This window comes from Parasteatoda tepidariorum, chromosome 2, assembly GCF_982258835.1.
Source record: "Parasteatoda tepidariorum strain Cologne lab strain chromosome 2, Ptep-v5.0, whole genome shotgun sequence".
NCBI classification, from domain to species: Eukaryota; Metazoa; Arthropoda; class Arachnida; order Araneae; family Theridiidae; genus Parasteatoda; species Parasteatoda tepidariorum.
In genome coordinates, this window is record NC_141756.1 from 45794392 (window position 1) to 45821403 (window position 27012).

The window sequence follows — 27012 nt, forward strand, 5'->3', positions numbered from 1 at the left end:
TCAGAAGTTTCTTTATCTCATCAATCAAAAAAGACCTATTGTTGTCAGGTAAAAACATTTCGATATATTGGATTTGTAATTGAATTTAATCGTCAAACGTAATTTACTTTAAAATAAACCTAAAAGTAAACAAAACCTAAAATTGCGTAAGACTGCATCAAGTAATTAGGTGCTAATCGATTTCATCAAAGCACATTTTTTATTGGTATTTTTTCGTTTTAATATCAGTAACAACTTGTGAGCAGAGAAATGTTTACTTTAAGAATAGTAACATAAAAGCATTATTATTTGAATTATAGCGAACCATGAAGTAAAAAAATAAGTATATATGCCATTCTAAATAATAATAAAACAACTGCGTCTGTACCTAGGTATACATGTCATTTTTTAAAGACGTTAAAGATGAAATAAAGATTAAGACAAACTGCTATTTCCCTTTAACGGTTTGCGTTATGATTAAAAAACTTTAATCGTAAAAATCATCGTTATTAAGCAAATTACTTTAACTGAAAATAGCTCGAATAAGCAAAAACATTTTTGAAAACTTTTCTGCACCCATAACTATTTTTGAGAAGGAATCTAATGAAGCAATTAAATGCTGAATAACATTTAAGCAGTTAGATTTTAATTAGTTTGGTGATTTATTTGCTGCGTGTTTTCTTTTTCTGCTGTTCAATTTGACATTTTGCTCATTCCCAATCAAAATATAAAATTTATGTTATTTACGCAATACAGATTTTATGACACACTTTATAAGTTGAAATAAACACATTATATAATGGGTTGATAATAAATCATGAACTTTCAAGTATAATTTAATTTTAAATTTTTATTGTGACCTCTGTATTGTTGACGCTCAGAAGCGTATTTAAGGTATGCTTTAGTTTAAAAAAACGTAAACGTATTATGTATATAATGCCAAAATGCTTCGATTTTTTTTAATTCCTATAAGACTAATAAGGAAAATTATTCTTTTTTTAAAAGGTGGCTCGATTTTTTTTCTTTTCACTAAATTTTAAAAATTGGAAAGCGCAACTGATATTCAACACTTTTTAATATTAAACAATTTTTTTTAAACATTACATTGAAATTTAGAAATAAATTTAAAATACACGCAGAAAAAATATAGTCAAAATAACTCAATATGGTTAAATTTACTGCGTTTCTGGTTCTGAGGGAACATCAAAATAGTCAGTAATCAGCAAGCTTTGCCGAAGAGTTTAAATGCGCAAAAGATATTAAGGAATATCTTATTTATTAGCATTTAGTAAACTTAAATTGTTTTTATAAGTAGTCAGTTAAATCAAAGTAAATTCTACTTGATGTTTTCAAGATAAGTTGGCTGATTTTTAATTCTCTTTTTTACTAAATCAAAACATTTCATTTCTATTATTTCAGATAAATTTTTCTTCCTATGACACTCAGAAAAATTTTCTAAATAATTTGGAATATATTTAGATTTAAAAAGAATATCATAAAAGTTTTTTTTATTATTGTTTATACTATTTCTATGATAGAAATAAAAAAAGACTGATAATAAATAAAAAAAGAGAATACTCAGTAAAGATAACTACAGTTTTTTTTTTTCTGACAGCGCACAACACATCATAAAAATCGATGACTTTGATAGATGTGTTTGGAACCGATTCAAAACTCCTTATGTTGAAATATTTTTGTTATAATCACAATTCTTTCATTCTAAACAAAAGTGGAGCAAAGAAGAATTCATTGCAAAAATGGAAAATTCTGCAAAATTGTTCTTTCACAGGCGAACTTTTTGGCAAGCGCATCACACTCATGTATAAGGCATAACAAAGTTCAGTAAGGCTTAAATTTATTAACGTCATTATACGTAACGTAATACGACACAAGTACCGTAAAAAAACGCTATATTTAATTATTATTTACAAAACCTTAAACTATATTTGGATTATGAAATACATTGAAAAAATATCTTAGTATTAGTAGAAAATCTTAAATAAACCTTCCTGCGCAGTAAAATATTCCGTATCAAATTACGGTTAAAATTGTCAGCACTCAGGGTGTTAGTACTTTTTTTCCTAAAATCCATTTTCACCGTGAAAATTTTATTTGCCGCAATTTTTACAGAAATATTTACTTCAAAATAACTGACTCACTGTAATTAAATAAATATTAATGCGAAAATTACGGTATAAAACTTCAGGGTGAAATTTGATCTTACAGTAGAATAAATTTTACGGTAAAAGGGATTTTACAGATGTACTCAAAGTCTCAGTACTTTTTATCGTAATTTAATCTGGAAATTTCGTAATTTAATACTCAGCAGCATTTTTCACTAGACTTCTATAATATTTGTAATTCTTAACTGGAAAGTACTGGAGCCAATGCAGTTGTGTGTAAAATAGATTACCTGAATTTGATTCCTGATGAAGAGGAACTTATTCATTTTAGAGCCATTTATATTAGTTTGTAATTCTGTGTTAATCAGTAAGTGGCATTGAGCATAACGCTTTGGACAAAATTCACATATTCATATTGTAAATATAGTAATTTCCTATATTTTGCAAACTTTTTGCTTGAATGTATTTTCCAGAATACGGGTTCATCAAGAGAAAAAACTTTTTGTGAATTTTAAATCCTAAATTTTTCGTAAATCACAAAAAATGAACAAATGTTTTGATACAGAAAATTCGAAAACACTTAAAATAAAACATAAAAATTATAATGTGTATTTATAACAAGAAAAGCTTATTTAGAACTAAGTTTTTTTATCTAGAACATGGATTAGGAATCTAATTATTTATCAATTTAAAAAGAAGGAACTAATGATTGAAATAACTCTCAATGTTGTTAGACTGGCTCTCATTCTAATGTTTGGAAATGTCTTCATACGCCACTAAGGGCGTTTTCCTCTTATTAACTGTTTCTTTTTGTCAAGTTAGTTAACTGTTTCATCTGAACTGATCATAATAGGGAAGTAACCCCACATATATGGTCAGGAGATATAGAGTACATCATGAGGATTAAGACTGCATAAGATCACGTGTCCAGAAATATTAATTTACGTGGCAAGAGGCACTTTCCTATTATGACCTATTCAGAAGCAGACAAAGAAGCAGTTCATAATAGAAGAGCGCTTCTAGTGGCGTATGAAGACACTTCCGAGAATGGGTTCCTTTACACTTTTAATACTGCTGACGTACTCTAACTCTTCTAGAATATTGCCGCAACATTAACTCAACCCCTTGTTATATATAATGTTTTTAAACTTTTATATTTCAACAAAAAATTCCAAAAATGTCATTTCAAAATAAATTGAAGGCTGGAGAGAAGAGATATCAGATACGAAAGTATCTGATATCTGTTAAAAATATCTTATGCAATCAGAAAACAAAACAAAATGTTGTTTCCTAGTTTAGTTGCTGTGCCTAATTACCTAAGTAACTTTTCCACATAAAAAATCACTTTCAAATATTTAGAATTCAAATTATTTGGAAAACATTTTTAGGAAAACATTTTTAGGAAACAAAAGTTCGTGGTAGAACCAATGGAAAATTACTCCTTTAAATTTTTATCTTTTTTAAGTGGTTGCACATTTCTTTCATGATAAAATCAACAATTTTTACAAAAGTTGTATTTATTATTTCGTAAAAAAGTATTTAAACTTATTGAATTTAAAGTTTAGTTTATCAACAGCCAACACAATTTAAAATAAAAAAAACTGCAAATGTGTGCAATTTTTTATCACACTCATAGACATAATTTACTTTCCAAAAATTAAACTTGGTTTAAAATCATGAATATGAAATTAAAGAAATTATTAACTAATGAAAGTTTAATTGCATCTGTTCCACAAAAAATAACTTATTATAGAATAACAGTCTTCTTATGCTTCTTAGAAGCAGTGATAAGTATTAGAAACATCCTGAAAAAGCAATTTTAAAAATAGAAATCTTTGATTTAGGTTTCTCGGAAATAAAGTGAAAAACGGAAAAGCGATCATTGTTAACACCCTCTGTTGCTTCCACTTCGGATGATAATTTTATCGTAAGGACGGTTGAGCAAGAAGTTCCTTACAACTCCTATCATTTCCTCTTTTTCTTCCTTCTTTCTAAAGAGAGGAGCAATTCAGAACACCTGTTGTCCATCGTCTGGAAGTGATTGCTGAGTACCACCCTTTTCAAAACAAGTGACAGTGTCACAAAAATAACCTGATTAAGATTTTGTCAAGCTCTAAATCATGACATAAAGCCGCATTCTATCTGTTTTATAGCTTTTGTGAGCTCTTTGAGAACACTCAATAGCAGCAAAATGATAAATTCTTATTTTTAAAACATATCATTTGTTTGGTATCGGTTTTTAATCCTTGTATACGGGGTATTTTGAAAAGAAAGTCTTTAATTTGCAGCTTTAGATTCCTGATAAGAAACAGAAAAAAATTAAGAGAAATAAATACCGACAATTGTGGTTGCAAATAACTATTTATACACGGAAAATTCTAAAACGCTATCAAATTCTGACCGGTACAATTAAAAAGGGGTGAATAACACAGTGAAATTTTCGAAGAATTAGAAAAAAATTTAATTTTCGTTAGTTTATTCCTTTAAGATTATTGTGCTATACTGAATTGATTTTCGCAAAAATTTTAAAATTATAGCATAATGCGTCGAGGGCGGTTCATGACACTGGACGTGTTGTGACGTGTATGAACAGCTTAGCTTGCGTGCTAAGTTGGTTAATGAATTTGCTTACTCCTATCAAAACATTTTAATAAAATATTATCAATTTGATTTTTTATTGTAATAGTTCGTTTAAATTATGTAATGAAAAGAATAAAGGATACATTCAATGAAAATAGTTAAAACTGCAACTTATTTAGCTGTAATAGAGTTTTATCTGTTTTTAATGAAGATCGCAAAGGGTTAATGACAGTTTTGAAATAAATTTTTTTAGCTTAAATAAACTAGTAATATAAGACTTATTAATATTTTTTTAACTCATAAAATCAGAACTGAAAATTTTCTGAATAAATAGAGACTTTTTATTTATGTGTCTATTAATTTATTCATGTCGTAAAGTTTCGATTTCCGGTTAAATTTAAATAAATTTTCCGTGGAGGGGTCAGAAAATAATTGAAACTTGTTATGACACGTAGCATCGAATTCCAGTTTACGTTCGAGAACTTCAACTAGATCATAAGAGCTCAAAATTTTGATTGACAATGAAATCCATTTTATTTTATTTTTATTACCATCATTGAACAACCCACCCAATTTTTGGATTTACGACTACTAATTTTCAACTCCATAGCCTTGTAATTTTGAACCCAATCCGGAAGACAAAGGAACTTCTGAATCAAGCATTGGGAGAAATTTGCCTTTGTGGAGGACTTTTTGATGAAACTAACCAGCATTTGCGTTACATGTAGAGGAAGATTACGAGGAACTCCCACTGTTAGCCTCACGGCAAGGGAATTCCAACCCATGATCCGTCTACCACTGAGAATATTTCACGTCAGCACTGTGATCGGTACAAGCCGGATGCGGAATTCGTATCGGCCAGCCATTGCCAGGATCGAACCCCGGTTCACCTCATTGGAAGGCGAACGCTCTATCCCCTGAGCCATCGCGGCTCAATGAAATCCACTTGACGATGAAGTAGCAATAAATCTACTTATAACAATCAAAAAATCATTGAAACTAGAATTTTCCTCCAAAGTAAAGCTCAAAATAAGCGGAAAATAGTCGTAAATTTAATTAGCGATAAATCTTTTGTCGATAATATTACCAAAAAATCTTATCGTAGTGTGTAGAAAACAATTGAAATCTCCATTGTCATCAGTCACAGAATTCTGGCAAACTGTAAAATTTGCAGTGTACAGAAATGGCTGAAATTGCAGTGTAAAGTATCGCTAATTTGGATGCATCCTCCAAAAAATCCATTTGATCGTTAAATTCATTTTTTTTGGTAAAATGTTTCATCGTAGTTTTTACAGTAAAAATTATTTAATTAGAGTGATTCAAGGACTTTACTGTAACTATTACTGTAAAAATGACAGTATATCATATTTTTTGTTCTGAAACTTGATCAGGTGAAAATGTATTTTGTGATAAAAAGTACTAGCATCATGAGTGCAATTTTTACAGTAATCTGATGCCGGTACTTTTCGGAACTAATCAAAAAGGGGCCAACTTGGAAGATTCCATTCCCTCACACATAGAATCAAATTAATAAGAAAAGTGGAATAAAAGGAACTTAATTTTTAATTTGAATCTTCAATATTTGAATAATCTCAAAAATTTATGAATGTGTCCGAAAGTCAAACAGAATTCTTTTTAACAATTTTATAGCAGCCAAAAAAAATACCAGATCTTACTATTTGTTTGCGGATGCAAACTTCATAAAAAAATCGGAACTGAAAGTATACACTTTGAGCCCTGTCATATTCTCAAGGGAACAAAATATGTGAGAAATATTTTCCATGTGATATGAGGGCAAATTTTATTTTCCTGTTTTTTTTTCTTTTCTTTTCAAAAAGAAGTTTCTTCCACATATTTTGTGGCGGCGTGGCAGGAATTTTTATACCCTTTTCTAACCAGTGACTAGAGAATCAACAAAATATGAGAACTAAAGTCTTTCACGAAAAAGAGAAGTTTTCTTTTTCTCAAAACTTTTATATTCTACCTACGCGGACAGGAAAAATAAGTTATGGTAAATGTTAGAAAATAAGATTTTTCAACGCATTTTTGAACTCACATTTAAAGAAACACCTTTTAGATTAGTGAGTTAAAGTTTCAGAAAATTAAGGTAAAAGCTGTTTAACGATAAAAGGTTTTTTGAATTTATTAAAAATACAATTTACACACTCTTTTTACTTGATTCAAATATAATGCATTGTCTAGGGAAACAATTTTACAACTGTGACACGCAATAAATTTTTTTAAAAAATATATATATAAGGATTTCATAAATTTATCCTGCATTTTTTTTCAACTTTATCTGCTTTCGTACATTTCTTCACGTTGTTTTTTAGCCATAGTTTCTATGTGCACCAAAAAGGCTCTGTGGTTTATACCCACACTAAAAAAAAATGGATACTCAAATTTCAGGCAACTTTCGTCGTTTCAGATGAAACCGTTTCCTAATATATGCTCCGAGCAAAATTTCACTTCTTCAAGAAAATAAATTTCGTCAAAATAAAGAAAAATTTCATCAATCTATTTTTTTTTAAATTAAAAAAAAAACTCATAACGCCTGATGTATATAAATTTTCTAATAATCCTCTTAACGTTGGGCACCATATAGGTGGGTCAGTATCACCAGAGCAACACACGACAGGACTGAAAGATAAACCATACCCTCGTCCGAAGAGAGTTTCGAACCCGGGATCTTTCTGGTGCGAGGCCAACTCCTTCACTACCACACATGTCGTTTTGTTTTATCACCACGTAATTATTAATCGTCTAGTTTTCATTCTAGTTTCGTCATTCCAATTAACAATTTCCCACAATGCACCATAATGATTTTCTGATTTTGCAGAAACATTTTCCTCTTATATTTGAGAGAACTCTTTTCGTCAAAAATAAAGTGATTTCGTGACGAAATTATTTTTGAAATTAATGAAATGCAGTTCAAGGCAACTAAATTGTCAGATGCAGCTAAATCGTCAAATGTGAGAGTTTTTTTTTTCTTTCTGAGTGTGCAAGCGCTTTGGCAATAATTTTGGTGAAATTAGCAATAAAATATTGTTTTATAATGTCATAAAATTTGGTAGTTTTACCATGATACCTTACTCTGTAAAAAAATAATTGCCACCAGTTTTGGTGTTGAGATAAACCAAACTTTTAACAGTGCATGTAATCTTATTTTTTTACTTTCTTCGATCTCTCCTGTTATAGTTTTTATTTATTTATTTATTTATTTATTTATTTATTTATTTATTTATTTATTTATTCATATTTTGTGTGTTTGTTTTTGTCAACACTTATTTTCATGCACATTAAAATTAATTTAATAACTTCAGAGAAAAAAAATTTCGTTTAAAAAACAAGCACGTTTTTAATATTATATTCACATTAATTCTTCCAAGCAATTGTTATTTTGTGAATTTTATATATTTTTTTATTCATAAGTACCCCTGGGTGCTTAAAAAAGCATTTGAAAGTTTTTTATACGTGAATGTATGTGTAGTGGTTTTATATTCTAGCTAGTTATACATTTTTAAGCACTGAACGGCAGTTAATGCACAAAATTATCTAAAATTCACAAAATAACAATTGCTTGAAAGAATTAAAGCGAATATATCATTAACAAGTGCGTGTTTTTTAAAAGAAATATTTTTGCACTGAAGATATTAAAGTGATTTAAATGCTCATAAAAATAAATTATGTTAATAAAAAAACGCACAAAAAATGAATAAGTAATAAAATAAAACTAAGTAATAAAATATAACAAGGAAGAAGTTAGTAAATAATATTACTAAATACACTGCAAAAAACTTAAATTTATCTCTACACCTAAAGCGGTGGTAACTACTTTTTTCTATAGTGTAAAGCATGGTATTAAAACAATTATTCGCTTGAATTTAGTCTTCAGCTTTGTATTTTTTTACTAAATATTTAGTAATAAGAACTATAATTAAAAAAACAAGAATTTCCGGTAAACCGTTACCGTATAAAAGGCAAAATTACCAAATGAATTACTCAAATACCATATATTTTAGTTATAGTTAGTTAGCTAGTATAGTTAGTTTTGTTATATTAATAAACTAAAATTATGGTTTCCTTTACTAGAAATGTCATAACGATACAATACGGTAATTTTACCAATTTTTTTCTCTCCTTGCAGACTGACAGAAAAAATTTATTTGTTAATAACTCAAAAAAATTTTTATTCATTTTGATCATGAAGATCTGAAACAATGAATGCTAAGTTATTTAAACTGAAATTGTATTTTCAAGAGAAAAACAGTTTCTTATTTACTTTCAATGTCTTTATAAAAAAAATTGTTTATTAATACTTCGAGTAAGATAATTGCAGCACGTCCAACTTCTTCTTTTGAATTTTCAAAGCGTTCTTACATTTCTTCCTCAAATTAGACATTGTGTTCGTAATTTTAAAATCCTTCAAAAGAGTTTTAAAGGAAATATTAAAAAAAACATATGTATTTCAAAATATTTATGAATTTATTTAGTTAAAAGTAAAAAATAATTATTTCCTTCAAATTCTGAAACTAATGTTGAAGGTATTATCACGTTATTTCTATAAGATTGTCTTCTTTTGTTTAAATTTTTTTTACTTCTGATTGATATCAATGTAAGTTTTTAAAAAAAAGTCAAAAAATAATGAAATATAATAACAATAAAAGCCGTCCGAAAATCGTTCATTATATTAATCATAATTCATATTTAACCTAAAAATTTCATTAATTACTTATATTTTCCGAGCCGTTTTAATTTTGGCAGTCATGTATGAACAACTTCTGAAAATTCTTATCCCATTTACTTACGATCATGTTTAATAACAAAAAAAAAATTAAAAAGATTAATTTTGATGGTTTAATTTATCAATTAGAAAACAAAAACAATAAAAATAGTCTGGAATTTTTCATTCTTATTGTATACTTTGTGTATTTGATACTCTTTGTAGGCATCATTTATCCATATAAAAAAAATAGAAAATGCCGCTTCAACAGATAAAGATCAGGTGCTATAACATAACAAACCTTTTTTTTTCAGGTAATAGTTTCTTATTCTATAAAAATCTTAGTCCTATTTATATAATAATAATTAAGAAATTTCCACCCTAACAACCTCTCTAACTTACCGCACTTGATGTTGAGGGAAGGGTAACTTCAAAACCATAAATATAACCCCAATGCAGATTTGGATTCTTCTGAAGATTTATTGCACATTTGGATTCTTCAGTTTTACCGTCATGTTTTATTTACAAAAAGTACTATATGGAATATAAGCTGGCCATTCCCATGAGATGGATCTTAAAATTCCCATGAGATATCTTCAAAAATACACGTTATTTCAAAAGTCAGAAAGTGACAGGTTAATTTAGAAAAAAGAAATCTATTCTCTGACATCAAATTCAACCCCACCGTAACCCTGTCTCCCAAGTGTGGTAGAGATTATCATGTTTAATGTCCTTTAAATATACCTTTTTAAGATTTCAAAGTTGCTCTTACCCCAACCCAAGGAATATTTCTTATAATTGAATACTTATTCCCTACTTTATATTTTGTATCTAATGTGTATTTCTAAAATTTTAGACAGCTCAATATCTTTTGAACACCCTGTATTATGAATATTAGTTTTAAAATGGCACTTTTTTTCTCTTGAATGTACAACGAAAACAGAAATATAAGTATACATTTACAATAAAAACATTGACAAACTATTTACCACAAACCGCATTAAAGCGTTTACTTATATTAACTGCTACATATAACGTGATTGTCGGAAAGGACAAAATTTGAAAGAAAATACCATAAATACAGCATAACGTTGAATGCAAAGTATGTAAAGCTTTTTCTCTAAATATCAATTTTTGTTTATTTTTCTTAATATCCTTTCAAGATTCGCATTCAAAATATATATTAAATTCAAATTCAATCATAGTTGAAGTGGAAAAAGAAATTGAACTTTTTCAAAAAATCCAAGAAATACCACAAATAAATCCGATTTCATTGAAAAAACTCTACCTCTCGTCGTCTAATAAAAATTCTATTCATGACAACGTGAAATATTTGCTTCCGATATTAAAATTCCAAAAGCTATTCCAGCAACATTACATTCTCAACCTAAACATTTTCTTCACTACTGTATCTTCTTGACGGAAATATTTAAAGGCATTGCAAATAATATAGGTCAAGATGCATAGCCATAAAAAGACAAATTTTGACGTTAGACCGGTGTTCGAAATGAAATTCCGATGCAACCTTAGAATGACAGCTTGTCGGGATTCAGAGCAAAAGCCTCATTTGCACATAGTTTTATATCCATGACAACTTTTGTTTTTGCGTGCATGGTATTACGTTATTTCAGTTTTTGTTCGCATTGTATTCGAAAGATATTATGTAAGTTAAAATATATTTGTATTTCGTTTGATTTTTTATTTTCTGTTAATGTAATTTAAATAAAGCATTAAAAAAATTCAAATAGTTTTAAAAAATCTAAAAATTAATAAAAGTATTTCGAAAGCAAAAATCTATATTCCTTGCAAATATATCCAATAATAATCTATAAAAATATGTATAATAGTAATATATAATATATAAAATGTATCGGTCCTTTTCTGCATGCTTGGTTCAAAGGATATATAATCTGGTACATTCAACTAAAACTACTCCTCCTTAATTCAATACAACTCTGCTTTTTTTTCCTTTAAGATAACTAAACTTCTGTAAAATACCGTATTTAAATGTAATATTCACATAGTTTTTGCTTGTAAAACTGTTTTTCTTTTTCTTAATAAAGCGTTGGACATAAAATAGAGTAATTTAGTCTCAAAACTGAATGTTGTGATAAATTAAGAATTAGTGGAAAATAAAGAATAGTCGTAAAAGAGAGTAATTTAGTAAAATTGATTAAAGTAGATCATTGCTAGTAAATTAGAAGCTCTAAAAATCGATTGAAGTTGAACAAAAATGATACTTTTAGAGCAAAATTTTGATAACTATGTCTTTTTGTATAAGTTAGACATGATGTTAGATAAATCATTTTAACAATTAAATCAGAGATTTAAGTAATACAGACTAAAATGATCAAAGGAAGATGATTAAATGTAATTATAACACTGATTTTGTCCAAAATCTGAACTTTTGGGTAAAATTACTAATAAAATTTCCAAATTGAGTTCGTGCTTCGAAAAAGGATTACTTTAGAGAAAATAAAATGCAAAATTCTGTGGAGCACTCTATACAGTTCAGGAAAAAACTGTAAAAAACCAATGAGTTTTGAATTAATGAGCAATAGTGTAGAAAGTCTGGCCCAAAATTCTAAATGAAAGTGCGTAGCTAATTCATGTCAGTACTTAGAACAATAAAAAAACGAAATATTCTAATAACACTTATGTATCATTCTAGGTGCATAAAATATAATTTTCAAAAATTTAATATAATTATTTAATATTGACTTAATTATTAAAATGAATTTGCGCAAGTCCTCAAAATATTTATATTTCAAAAAATATTTCGTTGAAATATAAAAGATAAAAAAACTTTCTATTTTATTACTTAGAACAATAAAAAGAACAAAGTGTCCCAAAAACACTTAGGTATATACTATGTGCATAAAGTATAATTTTCAAATATTTACAGATTAAATATGTTACATAAAAAAAAATTAATTACTTTATTATTAAAACTAATATGGCGCAAGTCTTCAAAATATTTATATCTCAAAAAATATTTCGTTTAATTATAAATGATAAAAAAAAAAGATTTTAACTTAAGAAATAAAAAATAAGATCGAGATCAGCACTTTTTTTCTCTTCTTCATTTAGCGAAGAAAACCTTTCAAAATTAATCAAAGAGAGCTTATAGGTGTGATTCGCTCAGAAATTTATTGGTTGGGATTTCTCAGCGGATTTTGTTCATGAAGATTGATGAAAACTACTCAGTCAGAGCCGAAGTTTGCAGCAAACTTGATGATGATATATGAGCTAGATATCTTGTCGAACTAAACTTTCATAAAATGCCTTCGATTTCCAACTCATCAGTCGAATAAACACTCTTAGAACTTTCATTCTAAAATTACGGTAAAATAACTGTCAGCAGTCTGTCCATCCAATTAACAATAAAGTTTAAAGTGAAGAACATTTTTTACTTTTACGGTTTTGAAACCATGTATAACTAGTACATTTAAAAAGTCATGAATACAAAACTATATGGTTTTTTAACCGTTTACAACCAGCATAGTATCGAAGCCATAAAAAAGAAATTTAATTGGACATTGGGGCTACGCTTTCACTTAGGTAATGGCAATTGGAGTTATGTTGTGGTTGAGTTGTACTTTATCAAATGAACCGAAGAATGTGGTTTAATTACTTTATCTAGTTGCTTCATCTATCGTAAGAGAAGAGAATTATCAGACTTTTTGTGTCAAGCAGCTTTATAGTGCTGCCATCTATGTTTAAATGTTAGTAACGTATTCAAGTAGCCCAGGGAGTGCGGGACTCTGGTAATTCTTCGTATGTTGAGGGGAATGAAGATAATTTTATGGTGACAGCACTGGGACTTGAACCTGCGTTCTGTGTCTCATTGAGATTGAGAGATTTCCCCCCCCCCTCCTCCTGGGCTGTAATAAGTACCCAATTGCAAAGAGCTAAGTGGCTTCCTTAATTGGATCTAGTTGGTGCGATAAAATTCTGGCTGTTGAACTGTATTAGGTGAAATCAGTTAATAAACGATTTTTCTCGCAGTTAACTGTTTGAATATCATCTTATTTATGGTTATTAAACTGTTTTGTTTGAATATATTAAAATAACAATTAAATAAATTGTTATTTAATTTTTTTCCGAATGCAGATGTTTTTATTGTATTACACAAAAATAGTTATTATGAAAATGAAATTATTTTTAATAAGAAGGTTACTATTATGATTAATCAAACATCAATAGATATTTTACTGCAAAATTTATTTTGAAATTAACTTTTTTTCACTTGCGTTATATTAAGTATATGTTAAAAATGTTTTTCAAAAATAAATTACTTTTTCTTAATACTAGCGTGATTTTTACGTGATTATTTAATGTGTTATAGCAATGTTTTATGAAAATTACTTTCTAGTAGCTTTTAATTATATTTATTAAGTAAATTAATTGCGTACCTGAATATAATGATTTCATAATATTTTAAAAATTCAAAGCAATTGGAAATCAGTTTTTAATGTAAACCGAATAAACATTAGCGGCTATTTGAGTAAAACAAAATATATTAAGGGCGGTTATTACAAACAATCTGTTCATAATTGCTATTGGAAGAAATAGTATTATTAAAGTCTTGTTGTTTATTTTTTTTATTTTTTGAAAAGATTATGCCTCAAAATTCCCTTTAAGATATTAAATTTGTAAAAAAAATATTACTTTCGAGACATGCATTCGAAATGTTTGTCGTTCCAAATCTTTATTTAGAATTTTTCTTTCATTCCCTTCTTTCCATAGCTGTAAATCCGCATGAAGACATAATGAATTTCACGTATATTTACTTTCCCAAAACCATACTCTTTTCCCTTCCAGTCAGCTTTTCATAAATTGAAAAAAAAAGCTATTCCCTACAACCGCAATGAGTTCAGCTCTCAAAGAGAACACCATTTTATCCTCATTTTAAACATAGAACACATAAATATATATTAAGGGTGGTTATTACACACACCCTGCTTTTCATTGTCATTGGATGAAATAATATTGCAGAAGTCTTGTAATTTTTTTTATCGTTTTTGAAAAGACTATGTCTCAAAATTCACTTCAAAGATATTAAATTTGCACAAAAAAAATACTTTCAAGACATGCATTCGAAATGTTTGTTGTTCCAAATCCTTATTTAGAATTTTTCTTTCATTCCTCTCTTTCTCAGCTGTAAGTCCCCATGAAGCCATATTGAATTTCACGCACGTTTGCTTTTCCAAGTGCCTTACTCGTTTTCCCTCCAGTCAGCTTTTTTCCACAATTGGAAAAAAAAAGTCTTTCCCCACAGCTTCAAGAGAAATATGTTTGATCCCTCCAATAGTTCCAGAAAACAGTTTCAAATTTGGTAACTCTAGAGTGATTTTAAAACTGAATTTCTGCAAAGGCGTTTATGGGAAAAGAATACAAACTGCTGTTCAAGCCATAATTTTGTAGAATTTGCGAATTACATTCGACACAGAACACAGCAACGGAGATGGAATCATAAAAAATTGTAGAAAATGTTAATGTTTTGATTCTAGAAAGCTTTAGTTGGCTGCATGGAAACTAATGCGGTTTTAAAAGTGTTCAAACTTATTAAAATGCACGCTTCATCTTCTTCAGATCACACATCATTTTTATTATCTTGACATCTATTATCTCTTGAACTAATCATCAAATTTAAAAATTATATTTCTCACAAACCTGTCAGTTCTCTTAAAGCTATTCGTGATTTTTCTGTATTCCGTGTTATTATCGCAAGTTTCAAAATTATAACTTCTGTCAGTTTTGAAACAAAAACAGTGTGAGAAATATTTTCTTTAAAAAAATGCTTCCTCTTGAAATTTCCAAATCTGTTTTTATTTTGCTTTTAATCTTATTAGAAGGTTAATATTTCAAAGCAATAATAATAAGCAATTATAATTTTTTATATAAGGTTAAAATTAATCTTATAAGAAGGTTATTAATAATTGCCCATAAATTAAAATGTGAATGATTTCACATTTTCAAAGCTGGAATTTAATATTTATATTTTTTATATATAAATCCTTTCTATAAGATCTTACCGTATTTTTAGTTTACTTTAGCAATAATGATTGAACCCCAAAAGAAACTAAATGATAGTTTAATTACACAAAGAACCAATCATATTTTCTGATGAAATGTAACACCAGGAATCTTTTTCAATACTAGTGGGTGTAAGAAAGCTGCCACAATTTTCAGTTTTCAGAAACACTAACATTTATAATCACAGTAAGATATCGTGCACATAAAAATCAGTAATGAATCATTAATTTAGAATGCGCATATCCTCGATTTCTTCAAGTAGAATTAGTTTGTCAATTAATGTAAACCACACATAAGTGTAGCATAGAGTAAATATTAAAATGAATTTGAATTAGGCTTAGCAGAATAGAATTGGGCACTTTATACAATTGACAGATATTTAAAAATATAATTCTTCTTCACAACTAAAAACCTCCATACATTTTATAATGGGGAGCTTTTGCTTCTGTAGATGTATAGTAGAGTGCTGAACATCAACAATCTCCAGCCATTTCGTATTTTATCGTAAGCAATCTACTAAAAAATTCCAAATTGGTGTTTTCGTAAGTGGAAATAATTCATAAATGGTGGGAATGCGCGTGAGTATTATATTAGCATTCTCAACTATTAAAACTTAGAATTAATAACACTCTTTAAAATGTCGCTTATGGAATGTGTGATTAAACTTTAACTTGAAATGAAGTGGTCTTTCGTAAATTTTCAGGTTTGTTCAATACCAAAATTCAGAGAGCTATAATATATCAGTTTTTTCAATGTTGATGCATGTGGTCCATTACAGCTGTGTTAGTAACTTGAAAAGACTATTGAGTTGTAGAGAAATAAATAAAACAGAACACTGCTTTAAAATTATTTAAAAATATTACATTTTTATTTTACGCATTTTTCTAAAGTAAAACAACGGATAAAAAATTACTTGAGAACAGAAATGAAACAACTGAAAGGTATCTTTTTCTGTTTTCAGAAGTTAACAAAAATGCATGACGAATTTTTAATAAAATTTACCATTCAAAATAAATTACAAAAAATAGTGATAAATAATTTGTCTGCAAGTGAAATTAATGCCGTGAAATGTTTACAAAAACTACTGTAAAAGGAAGCTACCTAGCTTTGACAAGAAATAGCTTGGCGCTTTTGGTAGTAATCAATATCCTTTAAAATGTCACAATTAAATTTTTTCAAACATGCAACCATCGCTACTGTAACACATTTACAAAATAACAAATTAACGTAACGCAGAACAGTTTAAGTATAACAAAATTTTGTACAATGGGCCAGAACTCACCTACTTATTATTACATTATATCCTTTGCTAGAGAATTTTGAGGGTTATTAGAGATTAAGGTTATTAGAGTTTAAGGTTAGGGTTATCAAATTCTTATGTGGTTAAGAGCAAAACATTATGTTCTATCTTAGAGACATTATTATTACCATCTAACGAAAGGAAATAATAGAAAAATCCATGGGATTTAAGTCTGTTGAACATCGGGGCCATTCATATGCTATAAGAAAATAAAGAAAATGCTTAGTGCTTTTAGAATTTCTGGAGGAAAATCCTACTGGATGGTTCAATTTTAAAACACGTTTGTTTTCAAATTGCGTTTGAAATGTGTTGCAATAAAAGTATTTAGTTTTGAACTTTTTTTCGAAAAACTAAATATCAGATATTTGCTTAAAAAAAAGAACTTTACATTGTCAAAGTCTATTAATGTTCTGTATGAAAGTTTTTAAAGTTCAGTATTTAAGTTTGTTTGCAACTTTTAAAGTTGATGTGCTTAAAAATTGTAACCAAAATGCATTTTTACTAAGAATTAAAATGCGTTCAAATTTATTAAATTTCTTATAAAGTAGCTAATCAATAACAGAACACATAATAACGTTTTTTAGGAAACTAAATATCTGCTACAATAAAGAAAGAATTCTGTTGGTACACATCTTGACTTTTTTTTTCCAAAATTGATAGGGGTAAATAAAAGCCATTTCGAAAGACAAACCCTTCAGGGCTAAAGGTGGCGTGGACATTCCTTACTTTCTTTCCCTTATCGAAACTCTTATACGGAACTAAGTTTTGTGTCAAAGTTCTTCATGCAATCACTATTCGGGCGTAAAAGCAATCATCTAAGGCATCTGCTCTGTAATTGGTTGCTATGTGTCACGTGACTTCAGGGCAACGTTTGCATTTATCTTTAAGAATTTCTACGTTTTAACACTTTAAAACAAATTTTATCCAAGTGCCTTGAAATGTTAGTTTTCTTGTTATCAATGAAAAGTTAATTATAAAAATACAAAGCATTTTGCGTGAAATTTTCAGTTGCAAATTCAATTTATTTTTCTAGTATTGAATTCAAAATCAATTTTTATTGTGTTCCAGTTTTATAAAAAAAAATCATCTTTTTTGAACATCTAAAATTGGTTTGATTTCCCATTTCAAGATCGTAATTCTTATCAAGCATAGCATACATGCATACAAAAAAACTTTTCGATGATTTTTTAATTAGTTGTGTAGAATTCGAAAACAAACTTAAAATTATTAGTTGAAATATACAATATTAAGAGTAAAATATGAACTTAAAAGTTTCACCACATTACGAAATGGATAATAATTATGTTCAAATTATCGATAGTTTGAGTTACTTATGATAGTTATGATAGTTAGACATACTACTATTACTTGAATTAGTATTTATGAATAACTGAGAGAGAAATACATTGTTATAAATAAATTAATGAATTAAATTTTATTCTAGTAATAAAATTTATTTGTTAATATAACATACGGAAATTCGATTAATGTGTTGTAAATAAATTATATTCATGAAGAACATCTATAGACATTTATTAATATCATAATAAAAAGTAAATTTTAACAACTAATGATGCAAAAATAAATTCATTATGGGAGTAATAAATATTTTTTTTATTTTTAACAAATATAAAACTACGTTAAGGATGTACTAAATAAATTTTCTACCTTAATAATACATAGAAAATTTATTAACCATGCGCTAAGAATTTAATTTAATTCTTTAATGTTGCAATAATTCTGAAAAAAGTCATTAACGCATGAAAATGTGCAAATAAACCAATAACTGTAATAAATACAAATTTGTTGTCATCAGGAAACTAGATTTATCGAGAAAAAAATAATGCAAACCTAAGCGCAGTAGATCAAAAAAGAATTGTAAAAATTGATTGTTCTAAAATTGTTGTTTCAAAATTGAATTGAAATTAACTTCTAACTATATCGTTATTTAAAGTCAGCATTTATGATAATAAAGACATTGAATAATAGGAAAAAAAGTTTAAAACGGGGATTATACTTTATTTAGATTTTCTACCTAGAATTTTCTTATCATTTCCAAAAAATGTCTCGTCTCAAAAGCTCTAGAGTCAAACCCCTATAGAAGTTTGCACCCCATTCTTGAGCAATCCACCTATACGGACATTGATGGTGCCCACAATGAAGTAACTATTAGAAAAGTTTATAAAAAATTTAATAAAAAAATAAAAACATGACAAAATATTTCATTTATTTTGACGAAATTCATTTTCTTGAAGAAGTGACGATAGTTATTTCATCACTTTGATGAAATATTCGCTTGAGGCATACACCAGGAAATGGTTTCATCAATAGTGAAGAAAATTTCGCAATTTTTGAGTATTTTTTACAGTGTGATGAAACTTTAATTCATTCAATAACTAGCCATACTATAATTTAAATATGATCATGAAACAGGCAAGAAACAAATCGGACTTGATATGTAAGGTATACTTGTTTTTAATTTAGCTTTCAGTACTGAACAATCAAAAGCATCTTATAAAAAAATCAATCGAAACAAATGAATAATATATTGTGAAAAAAGTACCCATAAATAAGCTTAAATAATATTTCTTAAGCAATTAATTTAAGTTTAATGTCCATTGCTTGCTTTAACTTATATACTATCAGCTGCATACACCTTCTTCGCACAGCGTGAACAAAAGAAGAAAGAAAACAAAAAATAAATCAGAACTCAGCAACACTACGAAATCATACTCATCACAACTGAAAGAAATATGCCCACACAATTGAAGAGCTAAGTGAAAGAACGAACCATGTAAGAAATATTTTAGGGATATTAATAAATCAAAGATAATAACATAAAGTGGTTACATCAATATGGGTATACTAAATGTAACAGAATCGTTTTTGCTCTAACTTTGATCTCAAAATAACTAATCCACATTAATTTTTAGTATGCTTTCATGATTTTTATTTCAAATTGGGCAGTGGTAAATTAAATAAGGCAAAGAATTATTAGTCCCGTCTTCTAATAAATTGGTAACAAAATAGTTCAGATAACAATATTTTTTCTTACCCTGATTATAGTCTCTCGGAGAGTATCACTTACTTGGTTTTCCCATTAAGTTCTTCAATTAATAAAGCTTAAAATAATATCAATTTTTAGTTTTTTTGCCCTTTCCGGTGACTTTACGTTACTAAATTAAGCGAAACTCATTTTTTTGGATCATCCCATCTTAATAGACCATAACTGTATTTAATACTAATAACTGTATTTAACATCACTTGGCATGATGCTATTGCTCGAGGCCAACTTATAATAGCCAAAATTTACAACTATCGAGTAATTTTATCCGGTACAAAACCCTTTCGAGGGGTCGTAAACCATTTATTTTTACATTATCGGTATTAAAATTGCTTAGTACAGTTGGTACAGTTTTAATAATTCCCTAATATGTCAATATAGTATTTTATAGCTATATTAGTATATTTGGTACTTATTATAAAACTTTTCATTCGAGTTTTGTGCGAAATATATTTATAATCAATGGCAGCAAATTAAAGCCGAAATTTTAAAAACAAATAGAATAGAATTATTCTAATGTAATATTGATAACGACTTTGAAGCTTGACCATTTCTTTATCTTACCTTTAATTTACTGTTTAAAACATTTATAAGTAGTTGTGAAAAAGAAGTTCTTTAAATTCTAATTCATTAAAATAATAATACACTTTCTTATAAAAGGAACTGAAATTTTTTTTTCTCAAACTACGGAGATCTTGTTGCATAATTCTTATCATAACTGTATTATTTACCATAATACATATTACCAAAATCAATTAAGCGTCTTTTGATTTATTATAATGATTTTCTACGGTTCTCCGAAATGATTTTCCGATTATCCTTTTCTCCATTAATTTTGCTTTTTAGCACATGACTATTTTTTGTTATTAATTATTAATTCATATTACCAACATTAATTAAGCATTGACGTCAATAGTAATATGGTGATTTTTTCACGATTCCTCTAAACGAATAAAAATCTTTTCTCCATTAACTTTGCTTTTTAGTGCACAGGTTAATTTTTTATTTCAACTAATACATATTATCAACATTAATTAAGCATCATGTCGTCAATAATTATATGGCAAAGTTTTATGGTTCCTCTACTTAACTAAGTTCCTTTACTAAATTAATTTTGCTTTTCAGTTCATAGCTCATTTTCTTCATTTCAATATCATATATCTATTAAACATCAGTTTCGTCACTCGCAGTTTGGCGATTTTTACGCTTCTCCTAAGCGAATCCCTAAACGAGAACCCTTTCTTCTATCAATTCTGCTTTTGAATACACAACTAATTTTGGTTTTCATTTCAATTGCAAGACCTTTCCCGTGCTTCGAATAAACCGTATGACAAATTTCATCACTTTCGATTGAATGGCTTAGGAATATATATATATATATATATATATATATATATATATATATATATATATATATATATATATATATATATATATATAACAGATCATAAATTGGATAATTAATAATAAAATTTTAGTATTCCCAAGTCAAAATTCATGCTAGTACCAGCAACCATAACAGGCTCGTTTCTTGCTATACCTTGCTATGTCAGCAAGGTATTCAAGCTATTATATACTGCACATTGCTAGCTAGCATCAAATTCTGCATATCGAGTTACCATAGCAATAGCACGATAAGTTATATACAAGTATCTTATCAAAACTTAACTCCGTCCAACCCCCCTCAAGTAGCATCCGGGTACATACAAGTATCTTATGCTAATTTGCTGTTAACGCTTCTTCCAAGGCATGGAGACACATTAACGTGCTATTGTATGATTTTTACTGCTTGCCTACGTAATATGTTTTGTAAGCAGCTTAGGCGGATATAGCATAACGCTCTATGCGTCAGTATGAATTGCTAATTTGTTGGACACGATTTTCCAAACATGAGTGGATAGGTACTTTAATGAATAATTGCGTCGTGTTAATACTTCTTAATTTAATAGGCTATGAAGACATTTTAAATAGGAACGGCATAATGTGCTAGTAAGAGGTTCTTACGTGCTACAAATAACTTGAATGCGAATAATATTAGATTTAATGTAATATTAAATTATATTCAATCTAACATTTCGACTTCTAAACTTTTTGTCCATTTCATTACTTAAAGACTGGGACGACTTTTTGGGAAGGAACACCTTATATTATTAATAAATAAAGATTTATTTGTGAAAGAAAACAGTAAGTTCTTCATGAAATATCCTTTCTCGTCAATGCAATTTTATACCAGAAAAGTAGGTGTTTTCTTTACTAGAGAGCGCTGCATTTTCTCTTTACCACCTATATTTCAGAGTTATTATCCGCTGTATTTTGAGACTATTTAGCTCAACTTGTTTGGTGCAACAACAGGTGTTTGAGAAGTAATAAAACTTTAAAAATTAGAATAAAATCTAAGCTTTAAAAACACTGATTACCTTATCAACAATATGCAAATTTCGAAACTTAAATCTAAATAAAAATTTGAAAAATGTACTTTTTCTAGCTATACTATAACTAAATACTAACTTTTACGTATGTAAGAACACAAGAAAAACTAATATTAATAATTAAGTCAATCAAAGCCAAATCGGCCTTTCCAAAAAAGCGAGTTCTTTTTAAATATATTTTTTTATTGGAAGCAAATTTATCTGTTTGGAAATATCCTATCCACACAATCAGCTGCAGTAACTGAAACTCGTGCAGGTAAGGTGATGTGGATATGGAATCTATAGTTTATTGAAAATTAATTCGAATCACGAACTATTATAGACTTTTAAAAAAATTTTAAACTACTGAATTGCAACTTCAAGTTCTTATACGTTTGGTTAGGATGTCATATTATATTGGTTCTGATGTAATCGACAGCTACTAGAATGAACGTCTTAGTCGTTTCAGAGGTATTTATAATTTAATAGCTTTTTTTTATAAAACTAAGTAAGTTTAGTAATTTATAGCTACATGAAATATAAATAAGTTCGGGTACCCGGATCTCGTCGAAAATTTTGATCTTTTGGTGATGCTTCTGTATAATGCATCCGGTTTGCACCGAAAACCGAGCAGAAAAGTATCCTTAGCTGGTTTCGCTCCCTGCTGGCACCGACCACAAAGCTGTCAAAAGGGATCGTGTACACAATATGCGAAAAATTCGCCTAAGCAAAAGTAGAGATGCGATTGTAAACCTGGTTGGTTGAATGTATTTACTTGCAAAAATTTCGGCAGTTAGTGTCTCGTTCTCATCTCCGAATTTATTGCTTTTGTGTTTTTTTTTAATTCAGTTTGAATGGAACTTTAAATATTCTCAGTGGTCGTACAGAGACTTGGGGTTAGAATGCTTTTGCCATCGGTCTAACAGTGGGACTTTCTCGTGGCTTTCCTCTGCATGCTATGCAAAGACGAGTTTTTAAAAAAAAGTTGCCAAAAACCAGAGGAAATTGGCAATAAGAAAGGCAAGTTAGTCCCAATGCTTGATCTAGAAGTTCACTTGTCTTCGTGGCTGGATTCAAAATCAGAAGACTGCAGAGTTGAACATTGACAGTAATAAACACAAAAATGGGTGGGTCTTTAACACCTCTCATAATGCAAAATAAAACAATAATGATATCTAAGAACATTTTGCAAGTCAAATCGGGGTTCGTCCTTTTTCGGAAAATTTTAATCTACGATAAAAAAAAGACAAAAAAACAGGGTCTTATTTTTAAGATATTGAAGTGGACTCCACTCAACCACCCCCAGGGGAGGGAGGAGATTTAAAGGATAAGCTCTGTAATTGAATTCCTCATTTGATATGATATTACGAGTGTATTTTTCGATTTTTGTGTCGATGTGTTCTCGCGGTATTTGACCGTTTCCATACCTTTTCTTTTTTTTATCTTGTCTTTAATCGACTAACCCAAACCATTTTATATTAAATTAACTATTAAATAAACAATGTAAAAAAACAATTATACACATTGTTGCTAACACGACAAAATTTATTCTTACATAAAATATCGAAACAAGCTGTAACATTTTTCGTATGCTTTAACAATGTAAACTTTTACTTTAACAATATGCCATAAGCAATTGTTACTTCGATTGATTAAATGCTTTGTCATTTCTTCTCAAAAAAATTCTTGACTGAAGGCAACATTGAAGTTCGCATGAAAATTGTAAGTAGTATTATTTTAATGATATTTTTATTTATTTTCTTTTTCCTTTTTTGTAAATTAAGCGTCTTTTCTTCACAGCTTATTAATAAAAGTCATTTAATAGAATAAAGAAAACTTAACCTCTATTGCCTTGGTGTCCCAGTATTAGAACACATTTTTAAATTGCACTATATTCCTTACTTGAAAGATTTTTTCTTTAATTTATTTCGCAGTGCAAATTAAGACTCTTCATAATCAATTAAGTGCTTTTAGCTAAAAAAAAGTTCTCATTTTGCTTAATTATAGCCAGTATGTCCTATAATTAGTTCACTTATAAATTAGTTTGATCACGGGCCGAAAGTTATAATATTTCATATTAAAAAAAACTTATATATAAGGCAATTGAACTAACCAGTCATTGATTTTTATATGCCCAATTCCTAGTTACGGGCTAGTAGGGTCGATATCATTATACATAACATTTCTGGAAAATGTGCAATTCTATCGCTCAGTATTTCATTAAATGTATCCTGCATTTTTGCATGGCTTTGACCAAACAACATTGATTTAAAAAGAAATAAAATTAAATAAGAAATGCAAATTTTTACAATACAGTATTTGCAGTTACTGATATAAATTGACTAGTTTTATTCGTACCATGAAAACAGAATTGGAAATAAGTACTTAATAAGTACCTCTTAAAAAATGATCAAAAAGTAGTCAAATGAACCCACCAAATTTTTTGACGGAGGGAATCTATGTCCGGTATCCGGGCTAAATGATCCATCCTATCACCTGTGTTCTATCCCCTGAGTCGCTTGATTAAAATAAAAAAAAGGTTTTCACAAATGAAATAGGCTCAAAATTTCAAATCTAATTAATTATCTTACAACAAACTCTTTAGCAAAAAAGTAGGTGTCACAAATTAATGTTCCAGCATAAAAAGAGTGTTTTATAATTGGATCATTTTCATATTTCCCCAACAACTCTGTTGTATAGTGGGCATGATTAAAATTTCCCAAACACTCCATCGTTTTATATTGAATCAAGATCACATATCAATATCATAGTCGATTTAAATGACATGTCACAAATAGTTACACGAAGTACAGTTATCTTCAAAACATGGCAGACATCGGGTAATAAAGTGACCAGGTAATGAAGTTTAAATTGCATAGTAAACAGAGTTTAAAATAATAGAATAAAAATTTAAAATCAGATAACATAACAGATCATAAATTGGGTAATTATTAATAATAATAAAATTTAAGGATTCCCAAGTCAAAAGTGTCGTGCTAGAAATAGCAATAGTAACAACAAGAATGAGCTAGTTTCTGCTATGTATTGTTATGACTACAATCTTATGTCTGCAAGATTAGTATATGCTTCACAATGCTAACCTGCATGAAGTGCTAAAAAGCTAGTCTATATAGCATAAGCATGATAAGCTATATACGAGCATCTTATGCTTATTTTCTGTTTAAGCTTTAACCAAATAGAGAAGTAGACACATTAACGAATTATTATATGCTTGAAAAATAAGCTATGAAAAATTTTTTGGTATGAACTGCCAGCATGATGCGCAATAATTTAATTACTGCTAATACAAGAACTAATGAAATATTCAATAACATTACATAAAATATTATATTCAATAATACATAATATTACATAAAATATTATTATAATCAATAATACATAATATTGCATTCAATACTACATAATATTATACTCAATAATACATACTATTATATTCAATAATACATAATATCAAATTCAATAATGTTATTCAGAATATTAAATAATATTCTATCCAACAATTTGACTTTTAAAATTATCCTCCACTTGATTACTTAACAATTGGGACCACTCTTTCAGAGAAGGAGACCCTCATAGTATTAAGCCAAATTTGAACTGAAAAAAGATTGAGTTTTTTTCTAAATATAGCAACCATATTGCCTTTTTAAACAATCTCTCTATAAGTATCTAAAACAATTGTACGCTTCAAACATATCAGAATAACTCAATATTACTAATATGTTATGAAATGGAGCAGATTTGAACTCAGAAATGATATTATTTATTTTATTGGAAGCGAAATTATTTGTTTGAAAATATCGCCTTTCAAAATAAGCTGCAGACGGCAGCTGGTAGGAAAAAACCACACGAATGAAACATTTTAGATTTTTAAAATAATAAGAAAAAAAATAGCAGCCGAGCTTTATGTAACGATGAACTAAACACATTCTTTAATTTGTTTTTGGAATTTTAGCTGCATAGATGAAACCAATTTCGTTTCCATGACAAAATGGGTAAAGAAAAGGAACCAGGACGAGGATAATGTTGCAGTCACAAGTAGCAAGTCAACTGTTCAATGGGGAATCCATCGAAGTAGGCGTTTTCAAATCGAAGGGAAAGTTTCTATCAAGGGAGGATGAGGTGGAGGGTTAAGGTAGAGGTGGTGGATACTCAGCTCAAACTTTACATAGTCTCGCGTTGATTGCGGTTGAAGCTCGGTCTGTAACTGTAAGTTACGGTGACTGTAGCACCCGGAGTAGATGCTCGGCTTGTACGTTGCAATGCTGTTGCGTCTGTGGAGGAGGTGGTGAAATCTCTGCTGAAACGTTGCGTAGCCTCGCATAGATTGCGGTTGTTTGGTCAGCCTGTCGATGTGTATGCGAGGCTGCGTAACGCTTGAGTCGAGCATCCACCACCTCTACCACTGGTGTTACAGAATTGTAACGTACATGCCGATCATTAACTCTGGGCTCAACAAACCCCTTCACTTACAGGTTGCAGGCCGAGCTTCAACTGTAGTCGATACGAGGCTACGCTGGCTGTTGCTTCCATAGCTGAAGCTTGGCATTTACGTTGCAATGCGGTAGCATCCGTAGGGGAGGGGTGTATGCTAAGCTAAACGTTACGTAGTCTCGCATCGATTGCTGTTGAAGCCTGGTCTGTAACTGTAAGTTACGGTGACTGTAGTGCCCGGAGAAGAAGCTCGGCTTGTACGTTGCAACGCTGTTGCGTCTGTGGGGGAGGGGATGAGTGCTAAGCTCAAAAGTTGCGTAGCCTCGCATTGATTGCTTGCTGTT